This window comes from Chiloscyllium punctatum, chromosome 34, assembly GCF_047496795.1.
Source record: "Chiloscyllium punctatum isolate Juve2018m chromosome 34, sChiPun1.3, whole genome shotgun sequence".
In the NCBI taxonomy this organism is placed as follows: domain Eukaryota; kingdom Metazoa; phylum Chordata; class Chondrichthyes; order Orectolobiformes; family Hemiscylliidae; genus Chiloscyllium; species Chiloscyllium punctatum.
This window is the reverse complement of record NC_092772.1, coordinates 2,559,627-2,572,020: the sequence shown is the minus strand read 5'-3', so window position 1 is coordinate 2,572,020 and position 12,394 is coordinate 2,559,627. Positions and strand designations below refer to the sequence as shown.

At 44.6% G+C, this 12,394-nt stretch overlaps 1 long non-coding RNA gene across 3 annotated transcripts in view; it reads left to right on the top strand.

Annotated features, from left to right (window-relative positions):
- The window catches only part of LOC140458753 (uncharacterized), a 128,202-nt gene that overhangs the window by 52,023 nt on the left and 63,785 nt on the right, over positions 1–12,394 (top strand). For all 3 annotated transcript variants that reach the window (XR_011953631.1, XR_011953633.1, XR_011953632.1), the window contains exon 4: positions 5,167–5,301. This is a non-coding gene — a long non-coding RNA (uncharacterized lncRNA). The remainder of the gene's footprint in view (positions 1–5,166; positions 5,302–12,394) is intronic.

The following is a 12,394-nucleotide window of genomic DNA, read 5'->3' as shown; positions in this document are numbered from 1 at the left end:
TGCTGAGAGGGACCTTGTCATTTGTGAGGACAGCCTGAAACAGGCTGATGTACGTGAACAGGTGGATGTTAAGAAGGAGGATGTGCTGAGAATTTTGTAATTGATGGATGCGTCCAAAGTTACCATACAAAGTGAGGGAATGGATTGCTGCGCACCTGGGTGATGACCTTTGCACCCTCACTGTCCACTGGAGTCGGACCAGATGATTGGAGGCAGGAAAATATTATTCCCTTGTTCAGAAAAGGGAATAGGGATGATCCTGGGATTTGCACACCTGTCAGTCTTATGTCTGTGGTGTGCAATTATTGGAGAGGACTCTGGGAGACAGGATTTATTATTCCTTGGGAAACCATAGTTTGATCAGAGACAGTCAGCATGGTTTTGTAAGGGGTAGGCCATGCCTTACAAGTCTTATTGAATCTTTTGAGAATGTGACGAAACACCTTTATGGCTCATTCAGAAAATACAGAGGCATGGGGTACAGGGAAACCTGTCTTTCTGGATACAGAATTACTGGCCCACAGAAGACAGAGGGCGATGATAGAAACCATTCATCCTGGAGCTCAGTGCCCAGTGGTTTTCTGCAGGGAGTGGTTACAGGACCTCTGCTCTTTGTGATTTTATGAATAAGTTGGATGTGTGAGTGGAAGAGTTGGTTAGTAAGTTTCCCAATGACACAAAGGTAGGTGGAGTGGTTGATAGTGTGGGGGGCTGTTGTAGGTTGCAAAGGGACATTCACAAGATGCTGAGAAGTAGCAGATGGAGTTCAATCTGGAAAAGTGTGAAGTCATTCATTTTAAAAGCTTGAAGTTGAATGCAGAATTCCTGGTTAATGGTAGGATCCTTGGCAGTGTGAACGAACAGATTCATAGATCCCTCAAAGTTGCCAATCAGTGTTGCAGCTCGATAGAGCCCTGGTTAGACCCCATTTGGAATATTGTGTTCAGTTCTGGTCCCCTCATTACAGGAAGGATGTGGAAGCTTTAGAGAAGGTAAAGAGGAGATTTACCAGGATGCTGCCTGTACTGGAGAGCATGTCTTATGAAGAAAGGTTGAGGGAGCTAAGGCTTTTCTCATTGGAGTGAAGAAGGGTGAGGGGTGACATGGCAGAGGTGAACAAGGTGATGAGAGTCATAGATAGGGTCAATAGAGAGAGATTTTTTACCCTGACATAAATAGCTATTACAAGGGGGTATAATTTTCTGGTGATTAGCAGATGGTTAAGGGGAGATCTCTGAGGTAGGTTTGTTACATGTAGAGTGGTGTATGTGGAATGCACTGCCAGCGTTGGCAGTAAAATTAGATGCATGAGGGACATTTAATATACTTCTGGATAGGCACATGGATGATAATAAAATGAAGGGAATGGAAGTTAGAGTCATAGAGATGTACAACATGGGAACAGACACTTCAGTCCAACCCGTCCATGCCGACCACATATCCCAACCCAATCTAGTCCCACCTGCCAGCACCTCGTCCTAATCTCTCCAAAACCTTCATATTCATATACCCATCCAAATACCTCTTAAATGTTGCAATTGTACCAGCCTCCACCACTTCTTCTGGCAGCTCATTCCATACACGTACCACCTTCTGTGTGAAAAAGTTGCCCCTTAGGTCTCTTTTATATCTTTCACCTCTTATCCTAAACCTATGGACTTCCCAACCCCAGGGAAAATACTTTGTCTATTTACCCTATCCATGCCCTTCATAATTTTGTAAACCTCTATAAGGTCACCCCTCAGCCTCCGACACTCCAATGAAAAAAGCCCCAGCCAGTTCAGCCTCTCCCTATAGCTCAAATCCTCCAACCCTGGCAACATACTTGGAAATCTTTTCTGAACACTTTCATGTTTCCCAACATCTTTCCAATAGTAAGGAGACCAAAATTGCACGCAATATTACAACAGTGGCCTAACCAATGTGCTGTACAGTCTCAACATGACCTCCCAACTCCTGTATTCAACACTCAGACCAATAAACGAAAGCATACCAAACACCTTCTTCATTATCCTATCTACCTGCGACTCCACTTTCAAGGTGCTATGAACCTGAACCTCAAGGTCTCTTGGTTCAGCAACACTCCCTAGGACCTTACCATTAAATGTGTAAGTCCTGCTAAGAGGTGCTTTCCCAAAATGCGGCACCTCGCATTTATCTGAATTAAACTCTATCTGCCACTTTTTTTTAAACTTACTGTCGGATAAAAGATTGGCATATCATCATAGCCGAAGGGTATGGTAAACTGGGTAATAAGCTCAGATCAGTGTAAAAGGTTATGGCATTCAGGAGGAGCTAGTCAACCGGACAGAAAATTGGGCTTGATGGTAGGAGACTGAGGGTGGTGGGAGACATGTTGTTTTTCTGACTAGAGGCATGTGACCAGCGGTGGAGTGGGTCCCCTGTTGTTTGTCATTTGGATAGATGGTTTGGATGGGAATATTGTTAAGTAAGTTAAATAAGTTTTTTGGGTGACACTGGAATTGGTGGTAAACTGGACAGTGATGAAGGTTATCTGTGATACAACAGGATGAACAGTCCTGCTGAGATAGTGGGCTGAAGAATAGCAGATGGAGTTTAATTAGATAAATGTGAAGTGTGCCATTTTGGTGAAACAAACCAGGGTGGGACTTGTCCAGTTAATGTTAGAGCCCTGGGTCGTGTTGTCGATCAGTGACCCAGTGACCCAGGTACACAGTTCTTTAAAAGTGGTGTCACAGATAGACAGGCTGGTGAAGAAGGCGTTTGGGATGGTTTCCTTCACTGGGCAGAGCATTGAGAGTAGGAGTTGGCACGTCATGTTGTATCTGTACAAGACATTGGTCAGCTCACCATAAAAGCATTGTTGATCAGTGGGAAGAACTCATCTGGTTCACTCACCTCCTTTTGTGTAGAACATCTGACATTCTAACTTGGCCTGGCTAACATGTGACTCCTGACCCACTACAACATGGCTGACTCTGAGCTGTCCTCTGTGTAATTAGCAGTGAGACCCACATCCCATGAATGAATAAATAAAAATACATATGTCCCTCACTATCTCTGCGAACACCTCCAGCTGCAGCAATTCAGACTGGCTTTGTAACACCGTTCAGCCCTTACCACTCTCTGTAACACTCTCACCACCTCCAGCACCTTCACCCCTCCCTGTTCCTTTTGTGACATTAAACCCTTACACTGATTCCTCTTCCCACAGCCCTCCTCCTGCGAGCAGACCCATTGCAATCCATTAACATTTACTCCTAAAACACTCTCTCACTTCAGGATTTTCAGTACTTTTTGGTGATCTTCTCAGCCTCATAATCTAATATGATCCATCTTGTCCTGAGTGAGGGTCTGGTGGGAATTTCTTGCTGAGATTTTGTCTGTTTCAATGGAATGTTCTTTTGTTGAGTGATTTACACTGTTCCTTCAAACTGTTCATTTACAGGCACATATTTCAGTCTGTTTCGCCTCTTTGCCATGGTCAGTTCTCATCTCAAACACATGTAATTGGCTGTTTTTATTTTGAGTTGTAGCTTATACTTTCTGTGGTTCACTTTAAAACTTTATATTTCTTTAAACTGCACTTTATCACAATTTCCCCGAGGATCTCTCCAGGTGACATTACTCATTCACTAAGTTTCATCACACAACGGTCGCTCTGAGATTGTTATGTCCCAAGCCAGTTGCACAATTTGTTATTCAAAAAAAAACACCGAAAAAAAATTTTCTGAACTCCTCTTCCAACATCACTGTTGTCAGTATGAGTGTGCCAGATTATGTGAATATTGAAGTTCCCCAAAATTATCACAATGCCTTTGTTAAAAAAAATTCCAATGAGTTCCTGTTTAATGCAGTGATGAGCAATGGAATGCTGTTCGGTGGCCTAAAAACTGTTCTGCTGCTTGTGTCCTTGGCAAGTAGTAGCCAGAATTTACATTCAGACTGACTCTACTTCATGATCTGAGACCAAATGCTTTCTCTGTAAGGCCTTTCTTATCCATTATTGTTAGTGTTACCCATTTTGCCTGAGTTTGCACAAGGTGGTGAACCATTGAATATTTATGCCCACCTTTTGTTCGCCCTGTAACCACGTCTCTCTGGTGTCTAAACCTCTTTTATCTCTTTGTCACAAATCAATCTACCTTATTGAAGAGACATTATCCATTCCAAAAAAACATAATTTATTCTTTCCTACAATTTCCTGTCACAGACCTATTCCCTGATGTAGTTACACTCTGTCCCATCCTGTTCCTTCCTGCTTGCCTTCAGTCACATTCCCATGCTGATCCCATACTTCACCTTTTCTCTTTGCATTTGGAAAGCTCGTTTCTCCTGAACCCTGTGCCAGCATCCTCTTTGTCAGTTTAAAACCCTGTCCCACAAACCTATCGACATGATTGGCCAGGACACTGGTTCCGGTACAGTTCCAGTGGGACCATCCTCATGGATTATTTATTAAATCAGGTATGGGATGTGGGTGTCTCTGGCTGACTAGCCTTTCTTGCCCAGCCCTAGCTGCCTTCGAGCTAAGTAACTTGCTCGGCCATTTCAGAGGGTAATTGAGAGTCAAACACTTTGCTGTGGGGATGTCGTGTCGACCTAGTGAGGATGAGCAGATGTCCTTATCTAAAGGGCAAGTATTTGTTTTTTATTTGTACATCAGCAACGGTTTCATATTTATTTATGGATTGTCAATTCCTATTTTTAAAATTATTAATTTCAAACTCCTCCATTTCTGATGGTGGGATTCAAACCTTCTTCCCCTGAACATTAGCTGAGGTTTTGGATACATACTCTAGCAATAATAACACTCAGCCATCACTTCACCTGCTCACTGGTTGCTCATCCCTGAGCACTGATACATGAAGCTAAACCCATTCTTCCAACATGATTGTGTGATCCTGTAGTCTTGCAGCACTCTGGTGATATCACTCAGTCTCTCTCCATGTGGTATCCCTCACTGTGTGGGTCTAATTGCTGCCTCTGTCAGCTCCTCCCGCTCTTCCAATTACTCCAGATCCTGAGCCAACAGAATACTCCACTCCAGAGAAGTGCAACAGCACAACCCAGGGATGGAGTGGGATTTTCCAGATATCTGTGGGGCTCATTTCCATTCTCCATGTGTAACCCTCACTGCATCAGTCCAATTTTCTATTCTGTCTATTTCTCTGTATCCTGTAGGTATTTAGGAAGTTCCTGACTCAGTAGACCTCCCAATTGCTGGGGGTCTCGTCCATCACCTCATTGAAGATGGTTGGTCAGCCAGAGAGACAAAGGGCAGGGAGATGTGGAGTCTTCAATAAATCCTGCAGTGAGGTAAGATCAATCAGAGTGCACAGAGCAGGGAGCAATGAGATGGCTCCATATATCGGCTAACAGGACATGATATAGATACAGTGCTGAATGGGGAGCACAGTACAGTACAGACACACCCCAGACTCAATCACCACCTCTACTTTAATTTACGTTGCACTGAGACAGCATGGCGAGTTCATAGTTATCAATCCAGGCCTGCGCTGTCTTAGTGAGCATCAGGACAACAGAGGGGAGAGTAGGCCTCCGACGAGAGGTTGGGAATGCTGCCTGGGATCTTTCTGTTCCGTGTTCTCCCTCCATCACTGTGCAAAGACTCACGACTCTGCAACTTTGTGCCTATGGCATGGTTTGTGCACCAGTGTCTTCAGTAAGTTTTAACTCCTATAATAGTTCCTGTCCCTGTAACTCCCTCCCTTCCCGATCGTCCTCCACATATTTGAAATGTACTGCATTCCAGACTACCATCCTTATTGCTGGAAATTGCTTCAGTGTCTACAACATACTTTATTTCAGTACTGTAATCTTCTTTAACTGGATACAGAGTGATACAGCACGGAAACAGAACCTGTGGTACAACTCATCAATGCTCTCCATGTTTCCTATAATGAATGAGTCTCATTTGCCTGCGTTTGGCCCTTATCTCTTCAAACCTTCTCCCCTCCATGTACCTGCCCAAATGTCTTTTCCATGTTGTCATTGTTCTTGTTTCTCCCCTGTTCCCCTGGCAGTCCGTCCTGTCTGTGCACCATCCTCTGTGGATAATGTTGCCCCTCAGCTCCCTCTTTAAATCTTTGCTCTCTCATGTCCCGTTTGTACTCTCGAGTTTTGGACTCCCTTACCCTTGGCTATTCACCATTCTTAGGTCCAATCCTTGTGGCACTCCACTGGTCACAGACCCCCAGTCTGATAAGCAAACCTCCATCACCACCCTCTGCCTTCTACCTTTGAGCCAGTTCTGTATCCAAATACCAATCCTCCCTGTATTCTGTGAGATCGAATCTTGCTAATCAGTCTCCCATGGGGAACCTTGTCGAATGCCTTACTGAAGTCCATATAGATCACATCTACCGCTCAGCCCTCTTCAATCCTCTTTGATACTTCTTCAAAAAACTCAATCAAGTTTGTGAGACATGATCGCCCACGCATAAATCTCTATCTCTAATCAGTCTTTGCCTTTCCAAATACATGTACATCCTGTCGCTCAGGATTCCCTCCAACAACTTGCCCACAACCGACGTCAGGCTCACTGCTCTATAATTCTCTGGCTTGACCTTACCACCCTTCTTAAACAGTGGCACCACGTTAGCCGACCTCCAGTTTTCCGGCATCTCACCTGTGACTATCGATGATAAAAATATCTCAACAAAAGGCCCAGTAATCACTTCTCTAGCCTCCCACAGGGTTTGAGGGTACACATGATGAGGTCCTGGGAATTTATCCACCTTTATGCATTTCAAGACATCCAGCACTTGCTCCTTTGTAATATGGACATTTTGCAAGGTGTCACCATCTATTTCCCTACATTCTTTATCTTCCATATCCTTTTCCACAGTAAAAACTGATGCAAAATATTTGTTTAGTATCTCTGTCTTTTAAACGTTGTAATTGTAACCACGTCCACCCTTCCTCAGGAAGTTCATTCCACAATCAAAACACCCTCTGTGTAACAATTTGCCCCCATGTCTTTTTTTTTGAACATCTCTCTATTCTGACCTGAAAAATGTGGTCCCTCCTGTTGAGACTCCCCCATCCTACGGAAAAGACAACTCGATCTATACCTCATTTTTAAAAAATAAACTTTTACAACATCACATCTCAAACTCCAGGCTTCAGTGAAAAAAGACTCAGCCTATCCAGCCATTTTTCAGAAATCAAGCCTTCCATATCCAACAATGTCCTGGTAAATCTCTGCTGAACCCCCTGCAGCTTAATAATATCCTCCCTATAACTGGGCGACCAGAACTCGACAGAGGAGTGCAGAAGATGCCTCATAAATGTCTGCACAATCTCAACATGACATCCCAAATCCTCCACTCAATGGACTGAGCAATAGTCAGGCATGCCATATCCTGCGGTTCCACACACCAATGGTCTCATTGATTTATAATGGACACTATTTTGTCTAGAGTTACTCTTTTATTCTTAATCTATTTATACAATCACTTTTGGATTCTCCTTCTCATTCTCTGCTGAGGCTATTTCATGTACCATTTCTGCATTCCTGATTTCTATCCAAAGTGTATTCCTAAAGTCCCTGTGATCCTCAGGGATTCCCTTGATCCATCTGGCTGTACCTGACATGTTGCCCCCTTTTCCTTGACCAGACCCTCAATAGACAGCCAGTGTTTCCGAATGCTGTCAGCATTGACCTGCACACAAACAGGAACATGCTGGCGCTGATCGCTCAGCTTATCTCACTTTTAAAATATTCTCACTTGCCCGACTTCCCTTTCCCTGCAAATAGACTCCCTCGTCACCCTTTGAGAGTTCCTGGCTAATATTATCAAGATTAGTCTGGCCCCATTTTATAACTTGAACCTGTGGACCAGCCCTGTCCTTTTCCATCGCTATTTTCAAACTAATAGACTTGAGTCACTTTGGCAAAATGCTTTCCTACTCACACCTCAGTCCCTTTCCCTAACTTGTTTCCCAAGGGGAGGTCAGATTTTGCCCCATTCTCTTTTCAGGCCATTTACATATTGATTGGGAGTTTTCTGGAAGACAATTACCAAATTCCTCCCTTGCAAACACTGAACACTGGCAGTCTCAGTCTAGGATTGGAAAGTTTAAAAACCCCAAAGATAACAGCCCTATTATTATGATTGATATTTGAGATCTCCTGATATGTTTGTTCCTCAGTCTGCCACTGATTATTCGGGGTCAGTAAGACAATCGTGTCAGAGTGATGACCCATTCTTATTTCTCAGTTCCACTAACATAGTGTCACTGCGTGATCCCACAGGAATATCCTCTCTAGGTACTGATGTAATGATTCATGCAATGAAAACCCACCACCACGCGTCCTCTCCTGCCTCCCCTTCGATGCTTCCTGTTGCATCTCCACCTTGAAACAATGAACTGTCAGTCCTGTCCCTCCCTCAGCTGTGTTTCTGTACTAACTATAATATCCCAGTCCCATGTTCCAATCCATGCCCTGAGTTCATCTTCCTTAGCTGTCAGGCCCCTTGCATTGAAATAAATGCAGTTTAATCATCAGTTCCCCCTCCCCCATTTCCTGCTATGGTCTTGCCTGCCTTGTCTGCTGAAATTGCTGTCTTTAACTTGTGCACCAACCTCAATCTTCTTTCTGGCCTTATCACTGTTTAAGGTGCAACACCCTGCCAGATTAGATTATATCCTCTCAAGCAGCTCTAACAATTTGCCCCATCAGGATGTGGGTCCCCCTCCTCCCAGTTCAGGTGCCTTCCCCACCCTGTCAACCTGTGCTGACACCTTCAGACATCCAGGGACTTGCCCACCAAGGTCCTGGTGTTACTCAGTTCTCCAGGAGGTCCTACCCTTCATGATGTATATCCTTCGGTTATGAGACTTCCCACAGTGCATTACCTCACAGTGATCAGAAGTAAACTCCATCTGCCATTACTCAGTGTGTACAACTCTGAGTATGACTAACTTCATCCAGTCTCCCCAACCGTCCCTACCTCTAATTGTCGAGAGAATGCACAACCCTCCCTATTGCGTTAACCTCCTCCAGTCCCTCTCATGGACACCATCTATGTAAGCTTCTAATGTTCCTTTATATATTTTCCTCCTGTTCTAATAAACCCTTGTGAACTTTGTGAAATTGTCCAATCTCTGGAGTGCTCTGTATAATCAGCCTCACTGTGACTGGAATCTGGCTTCAATACCAGCCTTGGCCGACTGTCTGTGTGGACTTTGCATGTTCTCCCCCAGACTGTGTGGGTTGCTTCCAGGTGCTCTGGTTTCCTGCCACAGTCCAACATTTGCACGATACGTGGATGGGCCGTCATAAATTGACTGTAGTATTCAGGCAAGTGTGGTTTAGGTGAGTTCACCATGAGGGATGCAGGGTTTATTGGACAGGGAGAGGGATGGGTCTGGTTAGGATGCTCTTTAGAGAGGTTGTTTTGGACTTGTTGGGCCGAATGGCCTGTTTCCACACTGTGTGAAGATTCTATTCAGGTTATTGTCCAGTCCTGTAAACCATCCCTGTCTCTTGAACCTTGCCTCATCCCCAATACTCTCCTTATATGTGTAATCTCCAACAGTTTCTAAAACACTCCTTGGCGATGTCAGCTTCTCCAGTCCTTACCACGATCGATATGACTGTCACCTCCTCCTGCTTTTAGAACCTTCTCTATAAATATTGCCATTTGTTACATCACTCCCAATCACTGTCCCATCCTGAAAGCCCCAAAAACATTTATATCTCTGTCAACTCATCTGGACTGTCTGTACTTCCTTTTGACAGTCCCGTTCTGAGACTTTTTCTATATCAAAAAAGTCATTAAGTGTAGGTAACCCTTATTATTGTAACCTCCCTTCAGCCTTACAGCACTGAGGATCTGTAGAAGGTCTGTTCAAATCGACAGCCATCTCTGTGTCTGTAATCTCCTCCACTCCCCATAATACATTCTCTCTGAGCTCCTCTGTAGTCCATTCAACACTCTTTAACACTGTCTGTATCAGTGTAACCTTCTCCAACAACACAACCTTCCCAATCTGTGTAAATCCGTACACCAGTCCCTATCCCTCTCAGCTCCGTCTAACAATACAACCCTCCATGCCTGTGTATTCACCTTCAGTCCCTACTCACCTCCCTATCTGTGTAACCTTCTCCATGCATTTTTGCTACAGTCTCTTCAACTGTCCCTGTCAGTCTACTATCTACCAGTCCCGAAAACTCCCCTCTCTTTAACTTTCTCCGGCCACACAACCCTCACTATCTGTGACCTACTCCTGTGGGAGAACCCTTCCTCTGTGAACTGCTCCAACTCTTCAACTCTCCATAAGCTCCTGCAGCTCTTACATAACCTCTTCCAGTCCCTAAAACGCCATCAGTCTGTGGAGACCCTACCACCATCTCTATCTGTGTTATCTTCTTAGGTCCCTGCAACACTCCCGATCTGTAGATCCCACTCCAATGCCTGTGCCTCTCCTGATCTTGTTCCTACAAGACTCATGAACAATGTAACATCCTCCCGTCACGATCACCCACCCTGTCAATGTAAGCTTCTCCTGTATCTCCAAACATTTACTCATCTCCATAACCTTCTCCAGCTCTTACCCCCATCTGTGTAAACATCACTCTCCACTCAAACCCTCCCTACTGCAGGAACTTCCTTCTATTTGTGCTATGCTCCCTTATCTGTGAAAATGTCTCCAACCAAACTTGCTACCCAATCTCTCAAAAAAGAATCCAGATTCCACAGCCTCCATGTCTAAATAACCCCGAGAACCTAAGCCTTCCTATCTCTATAAACATCTTCAGTCACGATGACCCTCCATATCCCTGTTTGTTTCACCAGATGATACAAACCTCTTTATCTCTGTAATCTGCTCAGCTCACTAAAACAGTCCCTGTCTGTGTAATCCAGCCCTGTCCTACAAACATCCTTATCCCTGTAACCTTCTCTATCCCTCCCAACATTCCCATCTCCATGAACCCCTGTCAGCCCTACAGCTCTCCACATTTCTGTAACCTCCTGTGGCTCTATGGTCCTCCCTCTCTGTGAAACCACCTCCAGTCCCCACATCCCTCCCAATCTGGGTCCTCTGCTCCAGATCAGACCATTGCTGTCTCTGTAAACACCTCCACTCCTGACCACTCTTCCCATTTGTGTAACCTCGTTCAGACCCCATACTCTCCAGCTTCCTGAATCCTCTTCCTGCCATTGCAATCAAAACCACATGTTCATGGAATATCCACCAGTGCTTAAACCTCCCGAACTCAGTAACCACTTGCAGCTCTAACAAAACACCTAAACTGTGAAACCTCTCATTTCCCTACAATCCTCCCTCCCTCCCTCCTCAAATGCCTTCATCACCATGAAACCTCGCAATTACTGAAACCTCCTACTGTCTGCAAAATCCTCCTGTCCTGATATTCCTCTCTATCTCTGTAATCCCCACCACCCTCCAGTGCCCTTCTGGGGAACATGGCAGAGGAGAGAAGATTTGTAGCGTCTGGACCATATTACGGAGGTAGAATTCTGGAAATTACAGATTTGGTCTGATGTTTGTGTGGTGCAGATTATTGGCGAGGACTCTAAAGAAAGGAATTATGACTACTTGGAAAACCATAGTTAATTTAGTGACAGTCAGTATGGGTTTGTAAGGGGTCAGGTCATGCCTCACAAAACCTTATTGAATTCTTTGAGGATATGACAGAATACGTTGATGGCTCATTCAGAAAAGAAGGATGATTGGGATACAGGGAAATCTGTCTGTCTGGATACAGGATTGGATGGCCCAGAGAAGACAGAGGGTGGCAGTAGATGGACAGTATTGAGCCTGGAGCTCAGTGACCAGTGGGGTTCTGTATCAATCGGCTCTGGGACTCTGCTCTCTGTGATTTTTGCAAATGAGTTGGATGTGGATGTTGGAGAGTGGGTTAGTAAGTTTGCCAATAACATGAAGGTTGGTGGAATGGTGGGTAATGTGGAGGGCTGTTGTAGGTTGTAATGGGACATTGACAGGACGCCGAGCTGGGCTGGAAGTGGCAAATGGAGTTCAATCTGGAAAAGTGTGAAGTGATTCATTCTGGAAGGTCAAACCTGAATATAGAATACAGCGTTAAAAGGCAAAATACTTGGCATTGTGGAGGAACAGAGAGATCATGGCGTCCATGTCCATAGATCCCTCAAAATCGCCACGCATATTGATAGGGTTGCTAAAAAGTCATATGTTGTGTTGGCCTTTCTTAGCAAGGGGATTGATTTCAAGAGCCGTGAGGTTTTACTGCATCTTTATAGCGACCTGGTGAGACCACACTTGGAATATTGTGTTCAGTTCTCATCCCATCTTTACAGGAAGGGTGTGCAAGTTTTAGATAGCGTACACTGGAGATATACCAGGATGCTGCCTGGAATGGAGGGCATTTCTTATGGAG